Raw genomic sequence first — 7974 nt, forward strand, 5'->3', positions numbered from 1 at the left:
TTTTCTACCAGAGTGCCATTGCATTGACTGAGATTTTCTACTGTAATTCGGGGAGTAGAAATTTTTATGAGTAAGCTCAGCTATTTAGGAATCAAAAAGCTTTCTTAATATTTGGTCATAAAGGGAAATGAAGTCCCGATACTTGCTACAACATGGATGAACCTTGAAAACATTATGTTGAATCAATTAAGTCAGACACAAAAGACAAACATCATATGACCCTATTTATGGATCTGTTCTATGTAAGTTTCTAGAATAGACAAATGCATAGAGACAAAAGCTTACTAGTGATTATCAGGGGCAGTTGGGAAAGGCAATGGGAGTTGCTTAGGAGGTACTGAGTTCTGTTAAGGGTGATGAAAAAAATTGGAAACAGATAGTGGTGATGATCACACATGTTGAGTGTACTTAATGTCAATAAATTTTACATGTAAAATGGTTGAAATGGAAATGTTTTGTTACATATACTCCACTACAGTAAAATTCAGGCATACCATGTTTTATTGTGCTTCACTTTACTGCACTTTGCACAAATTGTGTCTTTAAAAATTGAGATTTGTGGCAATCCTGTGTGCACCAAGTCAATTGGTGGCATTTTTCCAACAGCATGTGCTCACTTCATATCTCTGTGTCACATTTTGTAATTCTCACAATATTTCAAACTTTTTCATAACGCTATTGCACACTTAATAGACTACACTACAAAAGAAATAATCCTTTTTATTTCTTTTTTTTTTTTAAATAGCAATAATATATATATATTTTTTATCTCTAAGGAAGTAGATTGCCCAAACTTTCTTCTGAGGAGTGGCTGGTGGGTTTGAACCACTAGCCTCTTGTTAGAAGTCAAATGCCTTAGGCACTATGCCACCAGAGCTCCCTTAGTGGTGGCTAGAATATTTTTTAAAAATAAAGAGAGAGAGAGAGAAAATTTCTCATCACTTCCTGAACCATTATATTTATATTCAACTTCTTAAGCTGGTTTTAAACAAAAACAAAACAAAACTCTCAGGAAGAATATAAATGCACAGACACATCTCTTGAAAAAGATTATTTTCATTTCATGGTTATTTTACTGTCACAGAGAAAGCAATGAAATGCATGACAATGCCTCTGTATTTTCCTCTTCTCCAACTAATATAAAGACATACACGTTCACAGATGCCTTATAAATCACACTTGCAAATATTCACCAACCACAAAATCAAAACCTATAAAGGCTACATCTGATAAGAATATTTTGGTTGCAATTATCTCTTCTGCAAACAGAAAATGTGATCAAAACCAGCTCCTGAAAAATACTGGCTCTCAAAACAGATATTCCTGAGCAATTTTAGCTTATGTACTACTTGTTCTTGGGTTTAAATGATGTCATCAACACTTGGTTTCTCTGAATTGAAAAGTATACTGGATTTGGAGCCCAATCAAAATTCCAAGTCCAACTCTACCAGGTTTTATTGGGGTAATATTAAGGAAAGTATAAATAGTGAATCTCAACTTGCTTATCTGAAAAACGGAGATTATAGCATTCTGAAGTACAATAAGCATGTACAGAAGTGTTGCTACAGCTCTAAGGCATCATACAAAACACTGGAGATAAACACATACGACTATCGTATTAACATAGTATATTAAAGAAATTCCAGCACTGGGTGTTAAGTGAGTTGGGGGAGAAGATGAGAATGGGGAAAAACCCACTGCTGTCGAGTTGACTCTGACTCATAGCAACCCTATAAGATAGAGCAGAATTACCCTATAGGGTTTTCCAGGCCATAAGTCTTTATGGAAGCAGACTATCACATCTTTCTCCCATGGAGATGTACAACCATTATGCTCCTTAGAAGCAAGGCTGGTGAGATCTTGTCTCATGTATTTTGGACGTATTATCAGAAGGTATGAGTCTCTAGAGAAGGACATCATGCTTGATAAAGCAGAAGGTCAGCAAGAGAGAGGAAGACTCTCAAGGAGATGGATTGACACATGAGTGGCTACAACAATGAGCTCCAGCATAGCAACCATTGTGAGAATGGCATGGGAATGGACAGTGTTTCATTCTATAGGGTTGCTATATCTCATAACCAACTCGATGGCATCTAACAAAAACAAAATAAAATATGAAAATACTACCCTGGAGCTAACACCTAGCTAGCACAGAAGGAAATATTATTTTTACAGGTTTGTATTCTTTCATTCATTCAGAAAATGCATATTTGAAAAACCAGTTGTATATGGTTAGCTATGAGTATATAAGGAGCTCTGGTGGCATAGTGCCTAAGGCAATTGACTGCTAACCAGAAGGCTGGCAGTTCAAACCCACCAGCCACTCCTCAGAAGGAAGATTGGGCAATCTGCTTCCATAGTTTCCTTGGAAACCCAGGGAGGGATCACCATGAGTGGGTTGCAACTCGATGGCAGTGAGTGTGGTTTAGTTTGGTATGAGTATATAATGATAAGTAAAAAACTGCAGCCATTTTCTTGAAATTCTGTTTTAAAAAGGAAGTTTACTTAAACAAATAATGAAAATATGATTTAAAAATGACTAATAAATATTTACTTGCTATGGAAGTGTTTTGGTTCTCTAGAGCTGCTCTACAGAAAATATCACAAATGGACGACTTTAACAACAGGGAAACAGGGATTAATTCTCTCACAGTTTAGGAGGGTAGATGTTTGAGTTCAATGTGCCAGCTCTAGGGGTTGGGTGAAGGCCCCTCGACTTGAGTTTCAGCTCTGCCCCTTGCTCCCGGCCCACTGGAGCTGGAGGCATCTCTTCACTCAGGCAGCTGCTGGCTTCTGAGGCTGACAAACCCAAGGTTGACAAGGAGACTGGCACAGTCCCAAGATTATCAAGCAGCATGGCAGGCCACTATTTCAAGTCCATTCATAGTCTGAAGATCAGCAGACAACATGGCAGGCCACTGAAATGAAGATTCAGCTACATTCAGGGTCCAAGCATGCCAAAAAACTCGGAGACCTTTCTCAAAGCTGTCTTCTTATATACTGGAAACTGAACAAATCCCTAAGTAGCTACTCAGCTGTTCCAGTAGATTCCACCATGGAGTTGATGACCAGTCTCATCATGAGGAATAACTACATCCAGCTGCCCAGCCACTCAAAACCAGACCCAATAAAGGTGACACACAACTTAACTACCACAGGAGGCATAGAGAAGCAACTCTCTATGCAAAGTTCATGAAGAAGAAAGCATTTGAAGAGGTCATGAAGAATGAGTGGGAATTTACAGAAAATGAGGGGATGGTCATTCAGGAATGGGGAAGGACAAGAGTCACATGATCTGAAAGTGGAATGGCATGTTTGTTCAGAGTAGTCACATAGAAGTACTGCGAAATGCGACTATAAGATAGGTTAATATCAGATCTCGTAGGGTCTTGCATGATAGGGCTTTATGTTGGGGAGAAGAAATGTAGAAATACTTTAAGGATATGATCAGATCTCTATTTTAGAATGCTACTTCTGGAAGAAGTATAGAACAGGGATTGGAATTTAGTGGAGATACGGTGTACAAGAGCTGAGATAGTGAGAACAAAGAGTAGTAAATTATTTGAGATCTTTTAGATACAGGTTCAGGCTTGGTGCCTGATTGAATTTAGAAGATAGAAAGTTTGTCCAAATTAATCCTAGGTTTCTTTCTTGGGCAATAGGAATGGCATCATTAATAAAGTCCAGGCTTGGAGGAGTGGAAAAAAAAAAAATGTCATTTGAGTCATCTCTGGGTTATTCCAAATGGAAGTGGAACAAACAACTCTGAGCCCAGGAGAAAGTCCTGAGCTACAGAGATAGAAATGTGAGGTTCATTAGCACAGAGTGAAAGTGAAAATTCTTCAAATAATGTAATCTCTCTAGAAAGACTGCATGTAGTGTACGGTGTTGCAATCAAACAGACTTAACCTCTGCTAAAAATAAAAACAGAGAATTTTTACTGAAGAATAAAACACTTCAGGAAATGGGGAGACACACAAGCACCCAGGCAAGATGCTGCACTGTATTTCAAACTAGAGAGACAGAGTGGTTTTTATCAGTTGAAACAAACACAGGGGCGGAGAGGAGAACCAAGGCAAAAAGTTACAGAGGTTTATTAAACTATAATCCTAAAAAAAAAAAAAAAAATTAGCAACAGTAAGCAGTAAATTTACTTGTTTCATCAAAACTGTGACATCCTGAGATTGGTCTAACAAGGCATTCTGTCAGGAATAAACAGTCACAGCTGTATGTCTGCCCCTCCCCTTAAAGGAAAGTAACAGACTTACGACTTAGTTACAGGTTTGCAAAGAGTTTCCAGAAATGGAGCAGAAGATTCCTGTGAGTGAAAAGGAAGTCTGATTAAGACTTGGTTACTTGACATTTACCTGGTCTTGGTTACAGAGTTATGAGACAGTCATAGACTTCATTTTAACATTATCAGTTCTAATTCCATTTCCTAAGAGGACATGTTTGAGTAAGGCATTCTTTTAAGACCAAGCCAGGTAAACATTTTAACATCTTCAACAAACAATTCTTCATGCGAGCCAAATATCCTGTCTTTTGCTCTATTTGTGCTACATCAGTTAAACTTTGACAAGAAGGCTGAATGTCTCTAGAACAGTAAAATAAAACATTTCATTTTAATTCAGAATAGAGTTTTAATTTAGGCCTAAAGTCACTCCATTTCAGTTATCCCAGCTCCTCAGTTTTAAGGTTTAGAGTCTGCACATACAAAGGAAATCTGTAAACCAGTGAATAAAGTTGAGGAGTAGATATAGGCAAAAAACTAGCAAGAGCAACTGTCAAGAAATATAATAGTATTTCCTTCTGGGTGTCCCTGAAGTACTTTTATATACTCAGAACCAAGCATATTAAGTGACATATTGCAGAAACTTCTGGCCTGTGAACTCTGGAGAAAAGGAACTATATGTCATGTATTAAGACACAGATAGTGCTCAGTTCTCAATTAATATTCAATAAAATGAAAAGGAGCAAGAGTTTGTAGGGTTGGGAAAAATGCTGCTAGAAGGAAAAAATAGCAGAGGCCAGAGATTTTATTTGGAGTGGGACATGGAACAGAAAAAGCTACAAATTCCAGGGCATGAGTCTACAGATATTAATAAATGATTGAATAAACAGATAAATGAGGAAGAGCAATTATCTTTATGGAAGCATTACTAATGAGATATGTATTAGGGTTCTCCACAGGAAAGGAAGGGAGCTCTGGTAATGTAGTGCCTAAGACACTTGACTGCTAACTAGAAGTCTGGAGGTTCAAATCCACCAGCCACTCCTTGGAAGGAAGATGAGGCAATCTACTTCCATAGTGATACTGCCTCAGAAACCCAAGGAGGGATCGCTGTGAGTCAGGTCCGACTCGATGGCACGTAACAACAACACAGGAAAAGAATGAAGATAGATTTATTTTAAGAAATTGGCACATGCAAATGTAGCTTCAAGTCCAAAATTCATAGTCCAGGTGTGTTAGACTGGGTTCCCTAGAGAAACAAAACCAGTAAAGCTTATATATAGAGAAAAAGAAATCTATCTTAGGAAAATGGCTCACACACTTACAGAAGCTAGCAAGTTCAAAGTTCTTCGATCAAACGTCAAGCTAGAGGCTTTTCCTGACTCTCACAGTTGCAGGGGCTGAGCCACTCAAGGTTGGCAGGCAGTGTACTGGCTGTTGACTCCAACAAATGACGAATCCAAGATCTCCAGGTCGAATGGTGGATTGTTCGCTCATGGACAGTTGTAGGCAGCACAACAGAATCCCGATCCACAGAAGAGTGTCTCTTTTCCCAGGATGTCCATAAATATACAGGAAGCAGGCCACACCCCTAGGGAAACTCCCTTTCAATGTATTGGCTGCTCAATATATATTCATCTAATCCCATCATGGGAATAACCACATCACAACTGCTTAAACCACAGAGAACTGTGGTCCAGCCAAGTTGACACACAGCTCCAACTATCACAGTCCACCCCTTGTCAACTTGGCAGTTGTATACATCTTCTTAACCATGTATAATCTCTAAACAAGGATAATTATAAAGTCATATATGCACATAACATGATACACTAACACATGTACAACTGAAACGCATTAACCTTATTTGCATTTCACAGTTCATAACAGAAGGAAACAAAAATATTTGATGCACGTATACAATGAAGAAATATAACAATCACAGTCCTCATTTCTGCAACTGGTCACGTGGTCATAGCTGATATTCAGAACTACCTTCTTCCACCACCCATTCTGTATTTCCCTTGCCCTCAGCAAGCACCTCAGCTGGTCATGGTTCTAACCTGGTAGGGTGACCCAAACCTTCATTCCTGAAGGGTCTGGTCCATTAGCAGTCATATGAAAATTGGGTTGCTGTAATTTTCCATTGACTTTAATCACAAGCCAAATAGGTGAATTAAATGGGGAGGTGGCGGGAATCACCACCCCTGCATCCTTCAAGTCCTTGATGGTGGCAGTAATCTCTGCCACCCCACCAGGGATGCAGTATTGCTTTTGATTTACTACTTTTGTAGGTAGAGGCAGTCCTAATGGCTTCCACTTAGCTTTTCCTACCATAATAGCCACATGTCAGGGACCCAATGTGGTAATTCTGCCAATTACTCAGTATATCTATTCCAATTACGCATTCTGGAACTGGGGAAATCACTACTGGATGGGTTCGGGGACACTCTGGACCCACTGTGAGATGCACCTTAGCTAAGACTCCATCAGTAACTTGACCTCTGTATGCCCTTCTTTGTCTGTTGATCCAGAGGCATGAGGAAGCCAAAATGGCCAGGTGGCATTCTTAATTTCCAGTTCAATGCAATCAGTATTGTGTCTCCAGGTGGGAGTGTTCCTCCCTTTGGGACTAAGATCTCCAGACCCACAGAGCATAGGGCAGCAGGGACAGGAAGCAAAAATTTTTTGAGTGGGTCACTAGGGGTAATAGTGAGTAGTATCACTCCCATTTCCACCCCTTGGACCTGTGAATCCTGGCTATTGGAGAAACAGAACCATATATTGGGCACTGGTTTAGAGCATATACAGCCTCCTGGAGAACATTGCCCCGACCCTTCAAGGTATTGCCATCTAGCTGGCACTGTAATTGTGTTTTCAGTAGGCCATTTCATCGTTTTGTCAAGCCAGCTGCTTCAGGATGATGGGGAACATGGTAAGACCCGTGCATTCCATGAGCATAGGCCCACTGCTGCACTTCATTTGCTGTGAAGTGAGTCCCTTGATCCGAAGCAATGCTGTGTGGGATACCATGATAGTGGATAAGGCATTCTGTAAGTCCACGGATGGTAGTTTTGGCAGAAGCATTGCATGCAGGGAAGGAGAATCCATATTGAGAATAAATATCTATTCCAGTAAGAACAAAACGCTGTCCTTTCCATGATGGAAGTGGTCCAATGTAATCAACCTGCTACCACGTTGCTGGCTGATCACCCCAAGGAATGGTTCCATATTGTGGACTCAGTGTTGGTCTCTGCTGCTGGCAGATTGGGCACTCAGCAGTGAATATGGTACCAAGAGAGTGGAGTGCTGCTCTGACAGATACCTAAAATGTGGAAACAGGAGTGGAGTGCATCCTTGACCTGAGATGCTGGCAGAGAGACCCCGGCATATGGCATGACAGATGTCAGAAGCAGAGCCCAGAGACCAGAATGAGTGATGGCAGTAGCAGAATCAAGAGAACCAGCATGAGAAAGCAACAGCCTTACCAGCCCACAGAGGAGAAAGCTTGATACCTTTGGTTAGGTGGCTTCCTGGTGGAGTGGGTTGCTTTTGAGCATTAATTGGTAGAGAAGACGGGCATAAAATGGAGTAGCAGGTTTGGCCAGCCCATGGAGCAAGAAAGCTAAGTGATTTTAGGGCAGGAAGATTTCCTACAGAGTGGGCTGCCTTTGGCATTAATCGGCAGAAGCAGAGAGACCAAGGAAATGGAAGCAGAGCTGCCTCAGCCTTAAGGGTAGGAC

The sequence above is a fragment of the Orycteropus afer genome, unplaced genomic scaffold, assembly GCF_000298275.1.
Source record: "Orycteropus afer afer isolate SDZICR_OR568_19922 unplaced genomic scaffold, OryAfe1.0 scaffold00007, whole genome shotgun sequence".
Classification (NCBI taxonomy): Eukaryota; Metazoa; Chordata; class Mammalia; order Tubulidentata; family Orycteropodidae; genus Orycteropus; species Orycteropus afer.